Source organism: Calonectris borealis, chromosome 10 (genome assembly GCF_964195595.1).
Source record: "Calonectris borealis chromosome 10, bCalBor7.hap1.2, whole genome shotgun sequence".
NCBI lineage: Eukaryota > Metazoa > Chordata > Aves > Procellariiformes > Procellariidae > Calonectris > Calonectris borealis.
In genome coordinates, this window is record NC_134321.1 from 23,823,186 (window position 1) to 23,846,142 (window position 22,957).

General features: G+C 43.2%; 1 long non-coding RNA gene across 6 annotated transcripts; it reads right to left on the reverse strand.

Annotated features, from left to right (window-relative positions):
• Window positions 1–379: 379 nt before the first annotated feature.
• On the reverse strand, window positions 380–22,811 carry LOC142086399 (uncharacterized). 6 transcript variants are annotated; one of them, XR_012675100.1, is made up of 6 exons: window positions 22,705–22,811; window positions 22,144–22,244; window positions 15,747–15,802; window positions 15,102–15,229; window positions 8,406–8,687; window positions 380–1,028 (listed from the first exon to the last, which is right to left on the reverse strand). It is a non-coding gene; the product is annotated as an uncharacterized LOC142086399 (long non-coding RNA). The 6 variants fall into 6 exon arrangements; XR_012675099.1 differs by lacking the exon at window positions 380–1,028 and adding an exon at window positions 4,753–6,277; XR_012675098.1 differs by lacking the exon at window positions 380–1,028 and adding an exon at window positions 4,753–7,496.
• Between the last annotated feature and the right edge of the window lie 146 nt (window positions 22,812–22,957).

Consider the following 22,957-nt stretch of genomic DNA (forward strand, 5'->3'; position numbering starts at 1 on the left):
CTTAAATTAAAAACAGAGGGGAGGGATGTTACTGTGGTCAGAAGGGAACTCCATGTACAGCTAAACAAGCAAATAAAATAGTAGGATGTTTAAGTAATTTGACCTCACCTTACCCCCAGACCACCCTTCAAGTGCTGATGGACCCATCTCCAAACAGACATCCGAGACGTTCAGGGAAGGCTTGTGGGGAGAAACGAGAGGGTGCTGGCTGCCCAGTTCAGAAGAAAGTTGCGGCAGAGGTATATAAAACTGTTAACAGTTCTAGTAATGGTAAGTCGCAACCATCATATTTACTCTTTCTCATAATTCAGGAGCAGCGAGATGGAAAGGCATCCACGTAACGCTGGAACAGGGAAGTGCTTTTATTTATTTTATTATGAAAATTACTCCACAGATTGCCTTTCTGTTACAAAGGGCACAAGAATTTTGGGGTAACTGTAAGCTTGAGTCCTCAATACCTGAGTGGAAGAGCAGCGCCTGAGAAGCACCTTCTCCTGGTTTTCCCTCCCGCTCGGCGCTGGGGTTTCCCTTTCCGTGGCGCGCTCGGCGGTGGCTGCTGGCAGCCGTTCAGCTGGTCTCGGAGAAGAGCAGGAAGAGCCTTTCCTCCGCGTACGCCGGTGCGAGCCGACAGCACATTCCTCGTCAGCGCAGGCTGCGTGCGAGGTAGAACCTCTTCCGTGTCTGGTGAGGAACGTGCACGGGCAGATGAGGCCCCACGCTGTGTGGGCAGCTCCCTTTGCCTCTGAAGCCGGGTACGGATTGCCCGCGGTTTTGTCTTCCAAATTCTGGTTTATTTACCCCAAATGGCGTCACTGCAGCAAGCCTTTCTGTTCAGGTGCAGTACAGGGCGTGAGTGACCCCAGATGCGTTTTTCGCTCCAGGTCTCGCCCCGAGAAGCGCCCGGCAGCGTGTGCAGGAGTAACCCCACCGCTCCCGCAGCCCGGGCGGCGGATGGGGGCGAAGCACAGGCGAGGCTGCGGCAGCTCTGGTGTTCAAAGCAGACTTGAGGGAGGTAACGGGTTGAAAAACTGAAAGGCAGCAAGATATTGTCTCCTCTCGGAGATCAGCTCTGACTGACAACATGGTAGCTAGGAGCCAAGGCGAACACAAGGTGGGCTCGTTAACAAAAATTTGAATATTGTTTCAATTGGGGGACAGAATTAGGCCTTTACTTTTTCCTCCTTCGGCGCAGGGAATGTTTGATTAGCAGCAGATCGTTATTACTAATGGTTTGCCTGGGCAGACGTATCTGCCTGCCCCCGCTCCCCGCACCGTGGCTCTGCAGCGGCTGGCGGTGCTGCCACCTCCTCCCGTCTCTGGTGGGAGGACGTGTCCTGTCTCCCTCGCTGCCACCATGGCTCTGCCTGTCTTGGGGCTGCTTGAAGCTCCTCTGACGGTTTAAGCACCACGCAGGCAGAGCTATCCCGACTTCTTCAGGAGGCACTGATGCTGCCATGCCCAAGCAGCAAGGTGGGCGCACCAGCGGGCCCGGGCTGGGGGAGGAGGGGACACTGCTCCGGGGACCTGCTGTGGCCGGGAGGGGCTGCCTGCAGGGACAGGGAACAGGCACAGCTACGGCTGCTGTTAATGGGAGCTGCTGGCTGCGAACCCCGTGTCCGCGCATCACGGTCGTATTTGATACGGCCGTGGGAAGTGCGTACCAGAGGTGCAGGCAGAGGCTGCAGCACCCTGAGATTCCTGGCTTTGGCGTTTGCTCCAGGTGTGGAGCAATCACAAAGCACCGACCGTTACGTTATAATTGGGCTGATTGGAGGAAAGAAAAGAAAACTATCATCTGGAGTTCATCTTATCTGAGACTATCATGCACGCTCAGGAACTGTGTAATTCAGTTGCCCTGCTTAGCCAAAAGCTAAATAGTTTCTAAAGTTTATTTCCTGTCTTTATAGCAACTGTCTGTCCCTTTATTTATTTTCACTGAAAGCTACTGGTGTGCTAAAAATAATTTTTGGAGCAATTCTTGTGGCAGATTGTATAACAATCGCAGGCTGAAGTCGGAGCAGTTGGGAAGTGAAGGATGCCTCCTTGGCCAATCTCTTCTTATGAACTTCCATAATTTTTATTTTTATGTTTTGTGCTAAAGCATTTTCTGTTCCTCGCAGCTGAGAAGAGCTGACGGCTCGCATTGTTGTTACCTTGAAAGGGCAGTTATCACGGTTAATCCACCCTCCAAGGTTTTTCCTCAGGATAATTATTGTTTCGGTGATTCATCTTGCAGACCCTGCCCTTCCTTATTCGCACAAAATATCCTACTCCCTGCAATATTTCTGGGTCAGGCTCGTGCCACACATGTGATTTCCTCTTGGGCACGCAGACAAGATGGATTTAAAGGTCAGCCATCGCTGGGCTGGCCAGCCTCGGCGCGCTCCGCGGGCGGCTTCGTGTGTCGCCTGTGGGACGTTATCAGATGGGTGAAGGTTTGCAGGGCTGCGCGGGCGCGGGGTGGTAAGGGAGAGTTCACTGGCGTTTCGCGCGGGGCGGGGGAACAGTGCCGCTGTTGTTATGCTGGAAAATTTCACTGCTCCTGTCTTCAGTGGAAAACATTATCACCAGCACATCCTGGCATGTAATTTGCCTCATTTATTATTGTCTAGCATTGGCTTAATGCTTATGGTGCATTTCTAAGGTGCTTAAAGAGGGTTGTGGTTTTTCAAGGAAACATAACTCATGGGGGTCAGGGGAGGGAGAATCCTGAAAATTTTTGGCACAAATTGAGTCAAATTTTACTGAACGTGAAAAATATAACCTGTGCAGGCTTTAACATGAGTTCTGCACGGCCCGGCGGCTACGGGGAAGGGATTATGCCCAACAGGCAGGATTACCACTCGGGAGACCTGGCTCCGCTTTTCCTGCCAACCTGCTTGGCAGGGTCTGTTCGTACATCCTGTGCTTCCCAGTTTGGGTGCAAACCACCACATTTTGTAGCAGGCAGATGTTACCCAACACTTGTAGCTGTCTAATCTCAGATTCCTTCTCAGGATACAGAAGCTGGATGAAACCCAGGGATGCCACTAAAAAGGCAGCTCAGAAGCTTGGTTTGGGTTTGTTTGGGAGGTTTTTCTTCCCCCCTTTAACCTTGGTGTTTGTGCTAGAGAGATGGGCTCGCAGCTCAGCAGCTTCCTCGGTGACCTTCCCCGATGGTGTGCCGCAGCAGAAGGCAGGGAGCACCATCAAAGGGAGCAAGCAAAACCCGTACCAGGTGGTTCCACCGCGCTGCCCTTTGCACCAGCCGTTTCCCAGGGCAGGGCCAGCGCTTGCCCTCGCTGCGGAGCTGGGAAGCACCACGACACGCGCCAGCGCAGGACAGAGCTCGGGGTGCCCCAGCTCTGCTGCCTCCCCTCGCCCGGCTGAAACAGCCACCCCACGGCTCCACAGTACTGCTGGCTGCAAGGTCACTGTAAAATGCAGCTACCGCGTCTCTCGTCTCGGAGACCCACGAAGCAGCTTCAGGTCCATAACTTCCAGGTAGGATGGGAAATGCATGTTAGCAGGGAAATTTTATGCAATGCTGCGTGTAGCTAAGACCAGCAGAACCTGATGGCAGTTTGGTGGCAAGCTGCTACCACCAAGTTCACTCAGTTTGACTTTAGGTGCTTTGAAGGGAATCAAAGTCTTGAGTAAAGCCCCTCTGGGGACAGAGGGGAGAAAAACATAAGCTTCAAACTTCATCCTCATCGTACACGGGAGTGTAAGGTGAAGGTGGCAACATTTGCAACTGGTCCTGCCACCCTTTCCAGGGGTGTGAGTTTGCTGTATCGTGAACCAGCTACAGCGACTGTGCGCTCGGTAACACAGTGAGAAACTGTGGTCTTGCTAAAGCCACCCCTTCTGCTCTTGTGACCCGGCCAGCTGAGCTGGCCCTTTGCTCACACCAGAGAGCTCCTTATGGGCTCCGAGCACCTGTGAAATAGTCGTCCGACTGGGACTGGGACTGGGACTGGGACTGGGACGCTTGCTGCTGGGCGTCTCTGGTGGCATGAAGCTGTGCCTGCACTGGTTGCCTTCAGCATGTGCCTGTGCCTGTCTCCTTTAACCACGTTCATCTGGTGAATTGGATTGTATTTTACCAAATCCATCTAGTGAAGCACTGGCACAGGTTGCCCAGAGAGGTGGTCGATGCCCCATCCCTGGAGACATTCAAGGTCAGGTTGGACGGGGCTCTGAGCAACCTGATCTGGTTGAAGATGTCCCTGCCCACAGCAGGGGGGTTGGACTACATGGCCTTTAAAGGTCCCTTCCCACCCACACCATTCTGTGATTCTATGATGATTGGCATATGTATTTTAACGTCACCGTATCAGTATACTCACGCAGCAAAATACTTTTCCTGTGAACCTTTCACATACAGGTGGAGCACGATACCTGTGTCCAAACACGGGTGTATGGCTTTCGGTATCAAGAAATGACAACCAGCACACCCAGTGTTGACAGAAGCAAAGTGAAAACCTGCACAAGTACCAGCCAAAACAGATTGGTAACACGTTCCTCAGGAGCCTGAATAGCCACTACCAGCCAGTAAATCGTGGGAGGTGTGAAAAACCCCGAACTGCTGTGCGAGGCGCTGTACCTAGTGACCAGCGGTCAGTTTATGGGATCTTCATGGGACAGAAGTGGTTCCTTGTGACTGACGTTACCATTTTCAATACCAAATTAATTTTGTACGTGATGGTCGTCTTGCTACCCTTCATTGCATGGTATATAGTTATGACCTCTTCAATTTAAAGAAAAAGGTGGAATATTATAGTGATTTTTATTCTCATGTTTCCTTGAAAAAGTTAACATAAACAATGACCACAATGATTTGTTTTGAAAATTCTCCCACAAGCCTACGCTTACATTTACAGTTTCCTTGAGTGTGTAACACCAATGGTTCAAAGAACTGGGGCTGTAGTGGCAGTACAGAGATTCAATCTGTTACTGCTTCCTTGACAGCAAAAGATGTTGAAGACTTTGAATTGGCTTCAGCCTGTCTAAAATCCTTTTTTTGGCACAACAGTTCTGGAGCAACGCTTCGGAGAGCAGTTCCCTGGGCAAGCAAGGCTTTTTTCAATGCCCAAAGCGTCAAAATCATTTTCTTTTGGTTGTACAGTGTTAAAATGAAACCAGTCGCATTGTACAGGCACATCTTGTATAGATTTGCTTAGGTTTTTACTACCGTACAATGCAAATACCCAAGTAGCGTCCCCGATAGTAGGCTGGTGACTGGACAGACACACGAACTACCCACGCAGTAACAGATCCGGTAAATGTTGTGTCCAGTAAAGAATCTAAAAATCTGAGGGAAGGGAACTGGAGGGGTATATTCACCCCAGTTTAGACTTAGGCAGTAGAGAAAATAGAGGGTTTTTTGGTTGCTTGTCTCATGATGGGTAGCCGTTTTCAAAATGCTTAGTTGGAATTAACTGAGTTTTGATGAAGCTCACAAAGATGCACGTTAAAGGAAGGTACCTATTAATTTTATGTTGGGTATCAGATATAACATTTTGAAAGATTTTGTATGCAACTGTTGCATGAATTTAGGATGCAAATCCATATCAGGGTTTCTTTTAAAAGCTTTGCTGACCATAAGCAGAAATGTGGAAACTCACCGAATCACCTCTGGAAAAATGGCATTTGTGTGTTATATTCTCAGGAGACAAAAATAGAGCTCTGTCTGTTTGTTTTTCTTTATGAAGTGGCTAACTGTAACACTCCCTTACCAACCCTAAAAAAGAATTTACATAAAAGATGGTGACGCAAAGCCTTATCTCATTAGCATATCTCATTAGGTCATCTATGGTGGTGAAGAAATGGCATAATTTTTACAGTCTTTTTCCCGTCTTCCCTGACCATAAACCAGATTTGAGAAAATATTAAGGTACCTATCTGCACACCAACCCTGTTACCTACCTATAAATATTGCAAATCTGTTTCTTGAACCTACAGTAAAATCTGAATTGTTAATCATCCATAACGTAACACTGTAAGAGGGAAACTATTTTACACATGCAGTCATTTAGTAATACTTAGTAATATGCTGTCTAAAGGGCATGGTATTTTTCCGGGTGTACTGAGCTCCACATCTCTAAACACTTTGCTGAACAGAGCTTGTGGAGAATCAAACCTTTCAGTTCTATTTAATAATGTTTTGTTTTCTAACTTCTATTTTACTGTAGGAAAAACGGTTGTCATGGCTTATCTGTCTGACAAGGAACGCGTTTGGTGCTGGAAAGTTAAGGTCTCTTGCTTGTACTGCATCTACTGATGGCACAGCTACAACCTGGAATGGGCAAGAGGTGAGAAAATACATGAGTTCACATATTTTTCTTTTCCCTTAAAAATGAAATTTAAGGCCCAAATCTGTCCTGCAATACTTACGCCCTCAATATTTATGCCCTCTACTTCTCGGTTTTTACAGAATCCTGCTCTGCTTAGTAAACAACTATTGTGATCTGAGAACATTAGCTTTCAGCAGATAGTATTTCACACACTAAACTCTTCAATTCAGACATAGTGAACTCTGCTAGAAACACAGACGGCACGCAATAGTTGTATAAAACCATGGAAAGGTACCAGTCACTCCGTTTTTCTGATGTCTTCATATAATGAAATCTTCTTTCTTACACAGAAATCTCTAGGTATTTGGGTTACTGATCACCATTTTTTTCAGGGCCTAATTTAAAACACTGTAGAAAAAACCAGTGCATCAAGGATGTAAGAGTATTTCATTGCTTCTTGGTCTGTCTGAAAATAAAGACAGAAAGGAACAAAGAAATGTGGCAGTTTGTATGACAATTCTCATTTTTCTTCTGCTGTAGAAGGCTCTTTGCACAGGAGAGGTCTAGTAGTCATCCAGTCACAGAATTTGTAGTGAATCCAAGAGCAGCATTTGATCATTTTCGGTTGCTGATTTTGATGGCGGAAAATCTGTTTGGATCAGAGAGGGACTATACGACACTGCTATCCACCGAGGGAAACACAGTGTTCAGTATCAAATTTGCTGATCCACGCTTCGGACTTTTTAATTTTTATTTTTGGAAATCAGTTCCTGAACACTGGCGTTCACACTAGTCACCCTAAAACTAATAAACGCTATTCAAGAGCAGCTTAGACTTGGCTACTGTCACAGCTGTGCATAAACGCAGTCTTAAAATACCTGGGATATCCGTCTGTGAGTCAACAGTGAAATGAATTGGCAGAGAAGGCAGAAAGCTTTGTGTACAGCTGTGCTACATGTGGATCCAGAAATGGACTCTGAATTTCACAGGACCATGACGCTGCTCCAAAAACGAGAGAAAAGGGAGTGGGGGGAGATTGGGGAGGGAGTTTTAGCTTCTATATTTTAAGAGAAGTTGACTGGAAACTCCTGTGTTGCCCCTACTTGAAATACAACAATCTGTGGTCACTGAATGCGATTTGAAGGGTAAGCAATACAGTGGATATTTTTTCTTTAACAAGGTAATCTTTGGAAGGAACTTCTTGGCCACATTTCAGAATTTCTGAAACACAATGGAGTGCGCTGAGTCATGGTAATCCAGTGGGGACACAGGTCCAACCAGGGTTGAAATGCGAAACAGAAAACAGATATTTTATTAAGAGCAAAAGCTTCATCACACACCCGAGAAATACGTTTTAAATGTCTTTGAGAATTTCATATGGTCTAATTCACTTCAATATGAATAAACTAACAATATTGTAATAATTAACTCTGTATTAGATGGTCACTAACTGGCATCTTGCTATTCTTGGCTAGGGTGAGCAGACATGGTCAAGCTCCTCAAGGACGAGCCATGGCAGTCCCGCGGCAGCGATTGCCCACTGAGCGATCCAAGCCTGGCAGGGTGGCTCTGGAGAACAGTTGCTGCATTTTCCACATCACCACCTTCACGCAGCTTGGCTACCCACTCAGTAAACAACAAGCCTTTCCCAGCCGTGAGTAGGTTTAAAAAAAAAATTACTAATGCTTATTAATCTCTTATCTAATAATTATCTAAATATGTTGATTTACATAGTAATGAGTTAGCTGTTCACCTTATTTCAATCACTCCTGTAAAAAAAAAAAAAAAAAAAAATTTCCTTGGCTCAAAGTGAAATCCTGCCCTGAGATTAAGGGAAGGATTTCCATTGACTTCAGCTGAAACAGGGTTTAAACGTGTCTGTTCCTGTCAAAGGACAGCTTTCCAGAGCTGCTTGTTGGGAATTCATCCATTTAAAGTATCTCCACAATAGTTGTACATACCTCATTGCAAATTTTTGTGACAGTTAGCTGAAACTTTTTAACAGCATCCTAACAAGAAGCATATTTCCTGCATTTGCATCCTTCAGATACTCATATACTCTAGTTATTCCACACCAATTATTTATTCATTAGTTATTCTCATGCCTAATGCTCCAACTGTTTTAATTACCTTTAGTTTTTTTCCATTGGTCCGATTAGGTTTGAGCCACGTCTTTCCCTTGTTAAAGCACCAGAAATACCATATATGAATCGGCGCAGCAGCGCGGCATCTCCAGCGTTGCTGTACAGCAAGTGGGACGGTGTGGAGCAGGGAACAGCAGAAATAGTGTTCTGTTCACCACTGCCACCACGAACAGAGAGATCAGCCAGACGCGTTGACTTTGCTTATTTGCACTGCAGTGGTAGTGCTCACTGCTGGCTCTCCTGGGCTCTCCACAGTAGCTGCATTTAACTGGAAACAGTAACAGAAAAAGGAAATATACTGCATTTGTTCAAACCATGACTAACTGAGGAAAATTTGCTTTGTACTGTCTGTCTATCCATCAGCGTCTGCAGCTATGCATCACCTCTTTCATTACAGCGCATACTATAAGGCAACTGGGGCAGCGTATGCCAGCTGATGAAGAAACGACCAGGATGGTATTACATCAGTCTCTAAAAACAGCTTCAGTGTTACTTTTTCATAAAATAAGTATCGAGGAAAGTCTTTGACTGTGCTTATTTTGGCATAAAATACACTTTAGTTTTATGTACCAGGTCCTAATAGCATCAGTCACGGCTTAATTGGGCAGAATGTTAGTCACGAGTGTTAGCTCTTTGACATTGTAGAAATTCATTTTTGTAGGAGTTGGGAAGTTCAAACTACACCTCTCTCTTTCTCTTCCTTCTCTCTCTTCATTTTTTCCCCAACATTGGACACTTCTAAGATTCAGCTGGACACCGTGCTGGGCCATCTCGTCTAGACCGTGCTTTTGCCAAAAGAGGCTGGACCAGATGATCCTTGAGGTCCCTTCCAACCTGGTATTCTATGACTGATTCTATGATTCTGGGGAGCTACTGCAGGAGGAGCCACTTAGACACTACAGATTCCAGATGTGAATCAGGTTTCACATGCGACAGCATTTTGGGATACTGGGATTGATTTACTACTCCTTACTACTTTCACCTAGCAATTTATGGGTAGTTGTTGGGAGTACTGAGACCACAGCTATCTCCAAAGGTAATGTATTAAAGGGTGTATAATATATAAGGTAATGTATACAGGGAGTATTAAACTCCCTCACAGAACTGGGACTTGCAATTGCATGATTTGATCCTTCGCTCTGGTTTTATGCTGTGCTGGGTTTAACTAATCAGCTCAACCGTTTATATAGCAGAGTTTTAATGTCAAAGGAAGTATTTTTTTCAGTAACATTCTTCTATTTCAGAAAGGACCTTTTCAGTCACCAAAAATACAGTCCTTAGTAGCATTGTATGACTTGTAATAGCTTTATTTTGAAGATCGCTTTAATATAACAGGCTGAAATAGAAGAGTGTCTTATTTTCCGATGCATATAAGCCCTCTTCACTGCAGTGGTTTTAAGTGTCTGAAACAAATTAGTATAAAAATCAAATTCCAGTAAGACCATCTATGCAGTAAGAACAAACCTGATTTCTTGTGTTGCAACAAAACATACGTTGTTTATATGCTTCCAGTAGCTCGTCATGACTCATCTTTACAGAACTGTGTCATTAAATGTACAACTAAGCTTGTTAAGTGAAATCCGCTTTCTTGACTAAATCCAACTATCGCATCTGCTAAAGCTTAGCAGAGGCCTGAAGGCCAGACCGTGCACTGATGCCTCTAGAATTGAGGGACTTCAGTTGTCTTTTGGGAGTCTCAGCTGAAACCGCTAATACTCAGCTGAGCTTGTCACACTTGTCTGTTTTGACCAGTGTATCTGAGACTTTTCTTCCTCTTTTTTTTTCCCCTTTCCTTGCATATATCAGGTATTTTATAGTTTGCTTGGTAAATTCAAAAGAAGATGAACCACCTGTATGCACCTACTACTGAGTCCAGCCTGCTGGTTACCAAAAGAGAGAGCAAGAAGAGCTTTTTGGCGTAAGGATGACACGGCATTTCAAATGACCGCAGTATTGGATCTAGCAATCAAGGAATCTAAATATAACATGAAAATTCTAGGTGCGTGTTGCTAACATCTCTCTATATACAGGTTAATGTATATAGGTTAATTTCCTAGCATCGTTCTCACAGGTTGGAAGGAGGCTGGATCTGGAAGCAGAAAGGAAAACTAATGGTTAAGAAAGCAAATCCCCTTCCCAACCTGGGAAACCCCAGGAGAGAACACCCTTTGGGGCAGGGTAAAACTCTGCTGTAGGTACCTGTGGTGGCAGCTGTTCTCTAGGAGCTCTATTATCCCCTGCATAGCACATAGTATAGAAAATAACGACAGCAATTCTTGTCTGCCACAATCCTAGCTCTCAACACAAGGCAGCATAGGGGGGAGAATTTTTAAAGCATGAAGTTCGTATACCGCAAACGTGGCGCAAGTGCCCAGAGTCCCCTTCGGAAGCGTAAGAATGTTTATTAGTAGTGTTTTCTCTTATGGAAAAAGCTCAACAGGTCTCACTACCAGGAAGATTTCGGAGCACACCTTCCTGCATGGAAGGGCACAGAACAGAAATAATTCTCCTGGGATGTGGATCTGCAGTAAAGCTGTATTCTATTTTTGGAGCTCTACTGGAAGGTTTCCAAGACCACCATGACACAATTACTTCAATATGGGTGGTAAACATGTCTCTACTGTTACTGCAGACTTTTCTGCACTGTTTGCTGTGCATTCTTTAACCACTGTTTCTTTATTGGAAGGATTCTTGCCGTGTTGTCACCTCATCCTTGGACCCCTCTCTGAACGTGCAGTGGAAAAACGCAAACAAATCCTGTGCTTTGCTCAGCAGATACCATTTACTAGGTGGAGCCCACAGATAAGTCAAGGTAAGAAATAATCTGATGAGACGAGACTGCTAAACCACAGCGTAATTCCTTTCTGGTTTGAGCCTTATCACTTAATCAAGCTGCTTCCAATTACAAGGAAATAAATGCCTATACCTGTTATAGGTGAGACAGAATCAGTATTAGAAAGATGGGGGTCAAGGGTTAGCATCCTTAGATAAAGGGAAGAACTAATTAACCATTTTTAAAAATGAACTGAGCAGTACTGCCTTCCTTTATGAAGACATGTTGAAGGCCACTTACGGTATTGCACGAGAGGGGCTAGGTTTGATGTGGCAGAACCGATACTGCAGTAGCTCTCTGCAGTATCTGCTTATCACAATACACTGAAAGCGTATGGAGACATTAATCCCAAAATTCAGGTACTTTTGCCTAAGAAACACTTAGGACTCTGTGAAGAGGGGTTCTGTTTTTAACACTTAAAAAAAAAAAAAAAATCTGGCTCTGATAATAATGTTGAGATGTATATAACTTTAGTCGGACACTAAGAAATTAAAAGCTTCATCTACTATTTGTTCCCTGAAGTATACTGTTAAAGAAACCCAGCAGCACTGAGAGCTAATATCAAGTGTTATAGTAACAGAAGGGCAGAAGTAGGCACATCAAACCTAAAACTTGCATATTACTCCAAACTTAACATAAAACAGCTACTCATTTTCATCTAGGACCCAAGTTCTATTTATTTCTCTCACAAAAGGGGCTTTACAAGTGCGTCAGGTACAATGGGAGTATCACGGTTGGAGTGGCTAGCACAGATTATTTAAATGTTTTATAAGCATACTTCTTATACTAACTTATAAGATGTTAAGTATTTTAAAGCTTTTAAGGCATTTTGTACTGCTGAAATCAAATTTATTGGTATGTTTCTCTGCCTGAATCTTATCTGTTGCTACCACCTGCATTTATGCAAAAACCAAGGTGCAGTTAAGGCTAGTAGAGCCCACTCTCTTAAAGTCTAGATTTTTGTGCAGCAATTTAAACTTATGCTCAGAAACCAGCTCTAGAGTAAGCGGAGTTCCTGCACATTCATTAGCAATGTAAATAAGGATTCCCCCCTCTCCCCCAGTGAAGTCCTGTACCAAAGCTCTCTAACAAAATCCATAGTTAAAGCTAGAATAATTGGTTAATACTATAATTTTTGTAACATGGTCTTGACTTTATTTCAATAATGTGGGCACCGTTTTCCTATTTTGGAGAAAGTAAAGTCCATTCACCGTAAGAGTTGCACAAAACGCTGTGTTTTATTAACTAAATCAAACGTGTACAATTAAATACATACAGGATGTTCAATATAAGCATACTTAACATGTTTATAACATCTAGGATTCTGTCTTAGTGTCAAAAGTTTAAATCGTGGCTGGTGTAGGCATAACATGTTGATGCTACAAGATGCTCAACAGTTAAAATAAAGCCTCTGTATCCCATAGTATAGGGTGTCCAGCTGAAGCCCTACCAGAACTATTGCTGCAGTGCAGTGTAATTACATAAAAAAAATTATGGACTACTTTTTAACATGCAATTCCATGAGAGCCAAACCATGCTGACTGAAAACTTCCCTCCTGCAAGACTGCAAATAATCCATGATTGAGAGCTTGTTTCACTAGGAGTGCCTATACCCATTAAGGAACCACCAGCTTCCAGGTGAGTTGTAAGGTGGTCCTTCTGGGGAAGGAAAACTTCAGTTTTTTCACTTGAAATGCGCAAAACCAAAGCAAGATGTATTATAGCTACCTCTTTAAGTGCACGGTATTAGTACTTCAACTGAATGTTCGGAAGTGCATACCACCTCCATCCTAATCACAGGGAACTCTATCTTACTCTTGAAGGAGTTGCCTTCCAAACATAGCCTCTTACTTGCAGGATATCACAACCCAATGTCACCAAAATGGCAAGTGCACCCCCAAATGCAGCATTTCACCACACTGAATTTCAACTAGCAGTACTACTACCAAGTTTGCTGATATACCGGTTTCATTAAGCCTCAATATGCTTAGAAATAGCTTGTCATTTCTCTTCACGTATCAAAGCTGCAGCGGTTAGGATGGAGCCAAAACGGTCCTGGTGTTATAATAAAGCCCTAAGAAAGGCAGCAGGTTGTATAGTTACCTCCTTGTGAGCAAAATCCCTGCCCTAAAACTATGCAACCTACTACCTCTTCCTAGGAGCCCAATGCTTCCTTTTTGCAGTTCTTCTTACTTAGCAGCTGCTCTGTGAAGTCAGTTTAGCTTACCAGCTGCTTTTGGTCTTCTGCCTTTTAAGCCTGGGCATGTACTGCAAGTTTACACTGTTATCACTGCTTGGTAAGTGGTTAACCAGTTTTAACGCTCCAGGCTTAAGTACTCATGAATGGCTCCATTTTCACTCTGACCTACTACATTAAACTTCCAGTCCCAAAAAGCATTTTTCATGCTTTGTTACTATAGCAAGATGCTAGCTGGTCACGCTAGTGCAGAAGCAGTTAGACTGAGTACACCTAGGACGTCAGGAGGAAAAAGAATGCAGTAAGCTTAAAATGTCTTCTTATAAAAACAGTAACCACCTCAGAGAAAAATTACAGTTCTGGATCTTGGACGCTCAAACTTCGTAGCTTTACACTCCCCAAAAAAGGTGAGGGGTCAATTTTGGCCATTCAGCACTTTAATTTTGTATTACATTGTTTAAGTCTCATGTGCTAGAAGAGTTGGAGAAAATAATAAGCAGATTTATTAATCAAGTATAACTGTAAGTTTTCTCTCCAACTTACTAAGCAGTTGGAGTCATGGAATTTTAATGCATTATAGCAACTGGGGTCTCAAAACAGTTTAAGTCACAATATACAAGTTTGAGCTACCTGTATTTTTACATTCAAAACAAAATTGTTTTAGAATAATTTCCACTCTATGGAGTATTCCACTCTATATCTAGGAACATACGCATTTTCGATATCCAGCCAGCACTGTGCCACTCACCTTGGAAAAAAAGTTGTATTAGTCAAATATATCATTTGGGGGTTGCACCATTTACACTGATCGTTCATCCTGCAAATTCTGTCACTGATTAATCTGATACTTTACAACCCTAAAATTTATCTGACAGATCTATTTTTACTCAATGCAGACATGAATGACTGCAAAGGACCGCAGTTTGTTTTACTCCTCAGGGAAGGCAATAGATTGTATAGTTATCTCCTGAACAGGGTAAAATAACTACCCTACAACTATACAATCTACTACCTCACTCTGACAGAGAAGCATGTACTTCAGCAAAGAGCTTAAGTAGCTAACCATAGTTTCATTCTAAAGGATATTTGATACTTCAGTTAGCAATGTTAAACGACACAACAACTGGAACAGCAATAATTTGTATTTGATTACCCCACCATACACATACAGGAATCAATCTGTTCTTAATTTTTTACTCGTTAGAGGAGAAAAATCAATGTAGAATGATAACCTAGCTTTTCCAAGAATTAGAAAAATCTAAACACAATTACCCATAGGTGTTAAGAGAAATATTTTCTCCTATAATAACCATTACAAGTACAGAAGTTCAGTAGAATCCGACATTGAGCTTAAAATTGAAAAGTTTCCATTGTTGATTTTCTGCTGCTTTAGGAAAGACAGTAGATTGTATAGTTATCTCCCAGTTGTGGGTATGACCCTAAAACTATACAACCTACTACCTCATCCCACAGTGCAGGCATCTTCAGAGTTGATGTAGAAAGAGTGTCGCTTTAGTAAAGACAAGTTAGGCTAGCTGCAGACAGCATTTACAGTGTAAAATATTGATCATAGAAAAAGCATTCCCCTTACTCCCCCCAGTCATGCAATAAAGTTATTTTAAAGATAAGATTCCTTAATTTCAAAACTTTACCAATTGCTTGGGTCTTAATATATTTCATCTTTAGACAGGTAGCAAGTTGTAGTAGTATAGCAACCACAGTCATTCAACTTCTGTTAAAGGAAAAGTACTATTCGTGTTCCACACATGTAACCTCTCATCTGGAATTAGAAGAAAAGTCTATCAGAAACATCTTATGCAAGCGTAAATTTCTTCCTCTTTAGAACTTAAAAATAATAAAATCTCAACTGTAGCTATGCAGCCGATTTACATGGATCAGTATGAGGCCCTAATATTTATAATTCTGATGAAATAAATAATATTACATACAGTGATTTTCTTCAGCTATCCTAACAGTTAATAGCTCAAAGAAAATCACGTGCCATCAAAAGTAGTATTTTGTGCTTCTTCTGTTAGTCGTAAATGACATAAAGTCCAATGTACAGGGATTCTTTTATTAGAAACAAAACCCATTAAGATTATAGCCTATACCCTGACATTTAATTGTTAAACTGCCTTACCAAAAGGCCACTTAAAATATACATTATTTTCAGATCAGAAACAGGGGGGTTTCTCTAACTGCTCCTGATATAACCTTAAAGCCAATTTCTACATCAACACAGCTCAACATGATCTTGAAGTAAAAAAGTCTTAGAATACTGAAATCAAAATACTTGCCAGACAGATGTGTGACTTACAATCCCCTTCTTAGCAAGGACATCTTGAGAACAGAGCTGGAGAGGAAAACTGATTGTTTTGTCAATGTAATTTATAAGATAGTTGAAAAAGTTCACAGAAATGCAGTTTTTAAAACATTAAATACATGTTTTACTAGTACTTCATCCCAATTCTAAACTGAGGTTTTCAGACCACTCTTCAAACAAAGCCTTGATAGAACAAGAGCGCCCTAATGCATGTTAATGTCCTTGCCAAAAAACACAACGCGTGATCCAATGCATTAATATACAAAGGGATGACGTTATTCCTTGAACAGAGGAAAAATAAAAGTACTTTCCAACCCCCTCAACGCTTTACTCCAGAATCCTTTATACAAATATTGATGACAAATTTTGGTGAATCACTCTTAAAATCTTGCTTGTAATTGGTATAAATCCCATTATTTGCTTTTGCTAACTTACACGCCTACCAGAACATATACTTTAGCATGCACAGATGGACACAAGCAGTTGGTCCTAATGCCCAAAACAGAAATAAATTAGAACAGTAGCCCTGGGATGAAGTCAAACCATTATGAAGCACTGGCACACATCACATCCTTTTGAATTAGCTCAGGCAAAGGTCCTGCTGTCAAGCAGATATTCAGGAGGGAAGCTGATGGTCCTTTCAGTTCCCTGTTCCTGCATCTAAACCTTCAACAGCTAAGCAGAATTCATGTAAAGCACCCATTTCTCAGTGAGAAAGGCAGCCTGCTAGGGCCTGTCCAGTGAGTGTAGCTGCAGAGAGCGCCAACTCAGTGTCTTCACTTTGTTACTTAGCGAGTCCATGAAGTTAACAGAGTCCCAGATGTTTAGTTTCAGAAGGAACTTAAAGATGAAGCTGATGATTCTCTGATGTGCTGAAAATGTTTTAAGTGCTGTGACAAACTGAATAGGTGTTACCACACTAAGAGCTTATGTCAAAAATGTAAAATGTATAAAATACGTAAGGCAACACTTCTGAGTCTTTTTTTAAAATGAAGCCTGAAGGACACAAGGACTGTAATAAACCTAGAGACCCATCTGTTGCATTTCAGCACCTTTAGGCAAAAGTTAGCTATAACTCTAACCAACTTGCGAAGACATCTCAAGCAGGTTTTATTTCCATTGACAGTAGGACTTCCCAATCAAGTTCTGTTATCAGAAATTCTAAATCATTTTCGATTGCTACCACTAGATTTTCCTGTTAAGTACTTGCAGCTCCTCAATCCTTAAGAATCTGTCCCCTTGCAGCTTCCTGAAACAAGAGCCTTTCGTCAAATACAGGTCTGGATGGGCTGTTACTTAAGGTAAAAAAAAGTCCTTGAAAAAATATTATTAATTACTTCCAATTGTTACCCTGTGTAGTCCAGTAGTCTGGCCTGAGATCGTAAAGTACACATATGACATTAGGAAAACCTCGTTCTGTAGCAAGTATACCTTATGAGAGACCATCAGGTATCCCCTCTCCTAACTCTTGCAGAAAAGCAATTTTATTGATGTTAAATCACTCGGGTATCATTTTTTACTCAGTTTAATACTAGAAGAGTATAGAATTAAAAGAATTAAAATTCAAGTCAAAATCTTCTTTTGGAAGAAGTTCAGATTACCTTTTGCTTTTTTTTTTGTTTTTACTGTGTATTCATGCAAAGTCTAGCGAATTAGTGTTCTGCTTTATATTAATCCTGCAGTTTTGGGAGTTTCTAACTTGTGGGTTATTTCTAATTGTTTTTAAAAACTATCACCTAAGTTGCAATGTCCTTTTACGGAATGAGATCTGCCAGGTCTCCTGGGAGGCCTGCTGTATACTGCTTCTCTGGTATCGTGCATTAGCGTTTTCTGGCACATACAGAAGCAGAGAAGCTTGATGTACAGCATGCTTGATAAATTATGCTCCTGGCACAGCCTCTACTGATTTGGTATGTTCTCATCTTCAAGTGAATCTGCTATTGCGTACATCCCTGCTACTGAAGTCACCATGCTGATGATATCATGCCTTAGTACAGCACAGGAGTTTCTGGGCCATCCACCTGCACAGTCTCTACTTTAGCAATAAACACTTAGACTATGATGAGACTTTAAGCTTTTAAGAAACACGTTTAATTTGCTTTCCTTATTACCAGCTGAGTTGAAATTGCTATTCTTCCAGTCACCATGTGTTTGTATTTTAAAATCCCCAAAGCAGTGAAAGTGAAGAAGATGACACTGTAATTGTGCAACTGCATAACTTTCACATAGCACCGGCAAAGCTGAATGAGTTCGCTGCCAAACATGACTTCACTGAGGCTGCCTACCGCAGCCAAGGGCTGAGGCTCCAGCCTGCACTGCTTTCACCACACGATGGAGCTCCAGGGTTTGCAACACCAGCACGAACACCCATTCCTCACCGTTTTACCCCTGATTTCAGTAGCACTCCCTGCATTGGAGCCACACTTCCTGATTCCCACAGACTCTGTCGGTGAGTGAATTCCTGCCACCTTCTCCAGCCAAACCTGGAGTACCTGCACATCCAGCGTCCCGAATGACTACACGCAGACTTACAAACTCAAGTTTTATCGTTCCATGGGTTTTGTTTGACTGGTGGGGACTGGAGGGGCAAGAGAAAGGGAGCAGTGTGATTGATGCAAACTTAATTATGAATATTGCTTCCCCTCACTTCACTCAACTGCCCCTGCGCTGTCTGTCATCATGTGCTATGCGCATACCTCGTCACCTCTTTCAAAAAGAGGCTCAGTAAAATTACATAGTTACTGACATTAAAGTTTTAGTGTGAATTAATTAAAAATTTTTCCTCTTCTATGTTCATAGTTTTGGATTGTACCTTCCTTTGTATTAATAAAGTGCTTATCTTGCTACAGCCTTTCTCCTAGTTTGTGTCCAAGAGAAGCGACAGTAGTAGAATCTAAATGGGCTCTAGCGCTCTGAAGTATGCTTTTCATGGTTTTCTTGAGCTACCTGTAAAGTTTGAAACCTCTGAAATGATCCTAAACTGCATATAAAAATCTCAAGAATTCACATGTTCTTATTTAGTAGCACATAGTGGAATATAAGCACTCTTAAGCTATTCTCCAACCTGTGAAAGAGAAAAAATAGCTCAAATGATAGTTATGATTTTTATTCATTACTCTGCTGAAGGAACAAAATGTGCGTTTGTGGAAATAACAGAAGTCCCATTTCATCTCAGTGTGATCCTTTCTTCTCAGTGTGATCCTAAAAAACAAGTGCTTTATTCTCCCAGTTATTTTGTTGATTTTGCAGCACAGAAGAAACCATCTGAAGTTGAAGATGAGTTTGTAGAAGCAATAGCTCCTACAAACTGGGCTTTACTAACACCTACTATACGCAGTGTGGAGATAAATCGATACATTAACTTGAAGTATATAATGCTGCAGCACATCCTTCTGTGAGAAGATCATTTGGCAATTGTAAATTTGTAAACAGCTTGTTATCTGAAAAGACTATTTTACTCTAGTGCTTAAACTCAGCTTTAGAAATTCAGCAGATAAAATTAAGCATAACAGAAAAGCCAAAGCTGTAAGTTAAAAACCTGTGTGAAGATTAAGACTAAACAGATCAGGTGTTTTTTTTTTTTTTTTTTTTTACTTTGTGCCAAGCAAATTCACCTGCACTGAAAATAGGCACTGACCAAGCAAGCAAAAATTCTGTCATTAGAATGTAACGCTGGCCAGCTGAAGTCCAGGCACCTTAAGAGTCCCCTGCTTATGCCCAAAACTTAGAATTTAATACCTTTATCTAGACATGCTAGTCCATTTAGCAGCAATACACTGGAGTAAGTGTGAATCACACCAGCATACGTGTTTGAACTGGCAAATTTTACAAAGAGGAGAAAAGGAGCACAAGCAGTTTCAGTGCACGCTATACAAATTTATAGATGTGCTTTAACTCTAAGCACAAGCAGTACCAAAGTCCACACACCTAGACAGGGATGTGTGTCCACTGCAGTATTTCTTGGAATTTTTCACACAACAGTGTAAGATTAATATCTTTGACTGTCATCAATATGTATTTATCTAGTGTCTCAATCAGAAATGCCAAATTTTTTTTACAAAATCTATATCCCATTAATATTTAATTGCTTTTAACACAAAGCATTCTGATTTTAAGTAATTATAACATGAAATATTACTTTATTATTATTATTGAAAATGTGGCAATTTTCATTTTCAATTAATATGTTTGATTTTGACTTATTTTTCTAACCATGTAGTTACAGATGGAATATAAATATCCAGAAACCATGGCTTAAAAGAAATTAGAAGTCACTACTGCCCACTCCTGCCCTGAATGAAGCACATCTCCTGTGAAAAAGTAAAGTATGTGATCATAATTAATAATTTCTAATACAAACAAAGAACCAAAGTAATACAAACCCTAGCATCTTCCTGTAGACATACTTGATTTTAACTATCTGCATATAAGTGGTGCGTGCATTACAGTACTGTACAATGCTGGCAAAAAACTCAGTGAAGTTAGGTAACACATACTACAGAAAATGACTACGCTAAAATGTTATTAGATTTTCACAAATCCTTTTTGAATACACGTCTGTCAGTACACTGGCAGAAGAAATACATATATGAGCACACTTCAGTTTAGCTACAGCTTCAAATGGTACAAAGGTCTCAGCGCACTTCTCAAAGGAAACCATGGTTTTGGTTATTTGTTCCTGCTTCAGTCAGGAATGTATACTTACTTATAAATGTACAAATATGTATTTATTCACTAGCTTTGTGTCTCTTGGGACATGCTACTAGTAAGCGGGCTAACTTTTTCTGCATAAAGTTTGCATGCTAATACAATAATTACACAAATTCAGCAAATAATGAAATTAGTGCACGAGAATGTTTTCAAGAATGCCGTGTTATATTATTAATTGGCAACACAATTAAACGTCTATGGCCCTTTCTAAGTCCTGGGAGCCTTTCGCTATTTTGCAAATGAACTGAGGAAAATACAGAAGGCATTTATCAAAAGGAAAGTGAAATAAGGATACAGCTTGTTAGTAGTAGTAGAAAAACAAAGCAAGTGATTTGATGTTTTATCTAAGCTTCCTTTTGCCAAGTCTCCAGTCTCATTATGCAAAATAACCTCCTAGCATGACATATATGAATTGAGGTTGCTTTAAGATACACAGAGTACAACTTGGTAAAAAGCTCAGTGAAAAAAATTACAATCAACAATTTTACATTAAAAATACCACAATACAGCTATTTAGTAAGTCCCTCTTTGTGAAACTAGCTATTATAGGGCAAAAAACTACTATTAAATCTATTATCGCACGTTGACTACACTGGAAAGACTGCAGCTTTCGACAGTTCGAACAACCACTGTGAATAACTCCTTGGGCAGATTCAAGCTATTTAACACCTGAGCGTTGCTGTGAACAGAACACGTCAAATTTGACAACAGGAGCCACACCAGTAAACAACTGTTTTGAAGCCCCCTGGCAGCTGGGGATGCTTACCCGCTTGAAGAATTAGGAAGAGGATGCCCTGTTTCTTAGATATCGTTTAATTAAGTTAAAGAAGTATTATTGCTTTTGAAGGGACAGATTCATTTTCTCAAAAATTCTGTCATGGATTAAATTTGACCCGTTGTTACAATTAAGCATCGTTCTGTAGGATTTCTATATACGTTTTTAACAAGCAATTTTGCCATGCCAGTTAAGGCTTGCATTACAGTCAGAAAACTGCCTGTGCCAAGCAGTACAATTAGAGAGGCACATAGACAGTGTAGAAAAGGCAAATCTATAAATGAGGATTATCATAACCTTGAATTTCAGGTTGAGCTTCCACTCCTACAAGAAATAAGTAATAAAAATATAATTTGCGTAATGTCTTTCTCTAAAACTGCCTGTGCTGTGCCAGAAGAAAGTCACCATAAGCACGTTATTGCGTATCAGGGACGGATTTTATACTGCACTAACAACAATAACGAAATATCACGCAAGTGTTCAGCTACGATCAGTGCAGCGTATTCCGACCAGTTTAGTCTTCTGCAGCCTCACCCCTTACCCTGCCGTTTACTGACAGCACGTTGCGTTGCCAAAGGACGTACAGTTCATAGGGTATTTTCTTCCTTTCAACTCCTGCCTCCTCGTTTTTTAATTTAAATTTTTAATTTAACTCTTCTGATGCCCTGCTGCCTTCTGCCTGTCCGCCCCGCCTCCAACGCCCTTCGCGCAGCTGCCTGCGGCCCGGGGAGGGGGTCAGGGCGGGTACCCCCTGCTCACGGTCCCCCCCCGACCCGCGGGTCCCCCCGCAGTACCGGGGCTGCGGGGGGACCCGCGGGTCGGGGGGGGGCCCCCGACGCGGCCAAGGTCTCCCCTGCCCACACACTTGATAGCGGAAGTGACGTACCCAGGCGCTGACGGCATCCGCGGCCTATCCCCGACGGGCGGCGGGGACAACCCACCACTCAGAAACGCCCGGAGGCGGCACTTCCGGGCCTTCAAGTTACTCTGGAGGAGAGAGGAGGAGGAAAAGGGGGCGGGGGGGGAAGGCCTCAATTAGAAAAATAACGATAATGAACGGGGACCCCAGCGCGGCGGGGGGCGGCGAGGAGGCCTCGCCCGGTAGCGGCGGCCGCGCCCCCGCCTCTCGCCCGGGCAGGCGGCCGCAGCCACCGCCTCGGCCCGCGGCCCGGACCGCTCCCCCCGCCGGGGAGAGCCCCCACCCCACGGGGCGGCGGCGCCGAGCGGAGGGGGCCAGGCCGAGGCCCCCGCGTCCGCCCGCGGTGGGGAGAAGGCAGGGCCGGGCCCGCCCGCCCGTCCCACCCGCCGCGCCGCGCCGCCCCGCCCGCGCCCCAACCCCTGCGCCCGAGCCCCGCCAGCCGTTTCCCGCGGGCTACCCCCAGCTCGCCGCCCGCCAGGCGGGCGATGGCGGCGCCCCGCGGGACCGCGCCTGCCGCCGCCCCGTTACCTGCCGCAGGGTGACCCGGAGCCGCGCCGGGACCCGGATGGAGTCGCGGCCGCTCCTGCCGCCGCTCGCCGCGCGGCACCACGGGAAGGCGCGACGCGCCCCGCGACGCCCGCCCCATTGGCCGACGGGCGCTAAGCCCCGCCCACTGGAGCCGCCGGGCGGAGGGGGCCACCCGTCTATCATCCGCCACCTCTCACGCCTATTGGGTTTGGGGCCGGGCGGCACCGCCTCCACCTGGGACTCTCTCTCCTCA